This window comes from Triticum aestivum, chromosome 6B (genome assembly GCF_018294505.1).
Source record: "Triticum aestivum cultivar Chinese Spring chromosome 6B, IWGSC CS RefSeq v2.1, whole genome shotgun sequence".
Lineage (NCBI taxonomy): Eukaryota > Viridiplantae > Streptophyta > Magnoliopsida > Poales > Poaceae > Triticum > Triticum aestivum.
This window is the reverse complement of record NC_057810.1, coordinates 236,908,176-236,910,567: the sequence shown is the minus strand read 5'-3', so window position 1 is coordinate 236,910,567 and position 2,392 is coordinate 236,908,176.

The following is a 2,392-nucleotide window of genomic DNA, read 5'->3' as shown; positions in this document are numbered from 1 at the left end:
AAAATTCGATTCAGTCGACTGAAGTGTGGCTTAATCGAAGCAGAGCAGCAGCACAAGCGAGGGGGAGAGCAGCAGCAACAGCTGGGCGAGCGAGCGATCGAGCGAGAGCCAGAGCAGCAGCAGCAGTGCGAGCGAGCGAGCGAGAGCCGCAGCAGCAGCAGATCCGGCTGGTATGGACGCCACCGCCGAAGGGGCCTCGCACTGGGGGAGATCCGCCGTGGAGATGTCGCCCGCGGTGCCGGCTTCAAGGTAACCGCTCCATGGGGGTGCGGGATGGAGAATCGTCGGCGCCGGGAGGTCGAGTTAAGGAGAAGGTGCGATGCGATGAGTGTGCAATCTCTTTGGTGGCGCCGAGTAGGCCTAGGCTTCGTCCGAGGAGTCGGTGAGGATGTTGTGGTTCCGGTGGAGCAGGTTAAGGTGGCGCTGTGGGGATGTAGCAGCTGCGATAGACGAGGCGATCGTCGGAGCAGCTCCTTGGAGGTGGAGGACGGGGCGGCTGAACCAGCGGGATGGCGAGATGGACGACGGATCCTCATCCTGGGAGGTGGATGAGGGACGTCGAGCTGTTGCGGTGGACGATGTCGTCGGGGAAGAGGCTCCGGCTGGGCAGCGGTGACGTGGCGGACGGAGGAGGGTGGGGTTTTGCGGCTGGAGCGGAGAGGTTATAGCGGCCTGGGATTTCAAATGGCGAAAAGGGGGTGATGGGAGGGGGTGAAGCATGATTTAGGGACGCGCTTGTACAAAATGTAGGGTGTGTTACAAAAGTACCCCCCACCGATTTGAACTAGCGACCCTTTCGGCTCAGGGTTAGTAGGGGGATTTCGCGTGTCGGGATTTGGCAGCTGGAGGGAGTTTTCCCGTGCATTGTAATTTCAGGATAGCAAGGCGCGGGTTGTGAAGGCGCCAGTTTTGGGAGCATGATATCTGAATTTTTGGGATATAACAAGACACGGGTTGAATGTTAGGGACAAGCCTAACATGTAGTAATATTGTACTTGTACGTACCAAATCAATTCGCACTTGCCTCAACCAAAAAGAAAATGAAAAAAATAAAACTATTCACACCACACAAAGAGAGAGTCTTGCCCCGTTTTACTATACAAATGCTATTCGAAGCTAGTCCCTCCTTCCATCTATATAGGGCCTAATGCGTTTTTCGATGCTAACTTTGACCAAATATTAGAGCAATGATATATGACATGCAACTTACACAAAGCACACCGTTAAATTCATTTGTGAAAGGTTCTTTCAATGATATAATTTTCACATTGTGCATGTCATGTACTATTAATCTTATCAATAGTCAAAGGCGGTCTTAAAAAACTCATTACACCCAATATAGATGGAAGGAGGGAGTATGAATCCATGTTATGTCCAATTAAATTTTTTCGATTGCTGTATAATGCATGTAACCTACTCATACCAACATTTTAGTGCATTCCAAATGTCTATACTACCGCTGCAATTCGAACTAAATTTGAATTCGTTTCTCTATTTCAATAAGAATCTACAATCATGATTGTTGCCAACTTCAACCATCATTCGTGTATTACCTTAATAACACACCACATGATTACTATAGAGATAGATATGAACTATGTGTACTACATGAACTCGAATTCTATTTTTTTAATACACTTGATGTTGATTCCAAATAATAGTACATTTGATGTACTAACTATATATTCATAATCTAAACCATGTTCCATACGTACACTGTGTTTATCACACAAAGTATAGTGCCCCGCCCCCTACATTATGACAAATATTTAGACCTGAGTTGCAAAAGCCACACATTACCCCAAATTATAATCAATGTTCTACATTATGATATCTTCTTCAAGTATCCGTATCCACTTTTTTATAATGAATTATGATCTTTGTTCGTCTTTTACACCTTCACGATCCTCTTCTATTTGTAGCTAGATAGCGCTAACTTTCTATCGTGCATGCACATGCCCGCCCCCCTCTCGCACACCCTTAGCGTCCCCTTCATCGCGCATGTTCATTATTTCTCTTTAGGTCGTCCACCAGCGGTGTGTGTAGGCCCCCGGCTCCTTCTTTTTGGCACACACCGGTCGATATACCTCTCTAGCCAAGTGTGCCTACAACAAACACATATATACTTCCCCTCTTCTCTTCTCACCGTCCATGCCCCCATATGTCCAATACGATTCCACGCAGGTGCACACTCCCGCCCCTCTTTTCATTTATCACATACTCGCACACTCCTCCCCCCTCGACATGGTAGGCCTCTCGCACCACCTCCTAGCCACACTCTCTCCCCCTGTCTGCCTCTCCGGACCTTATTTGCTTCTAACACATGCAGGCGTGTATATGAACTGATCTCCCTACATATAGCCAGGTCGACTATAGTTTGTTTTCACCAAGC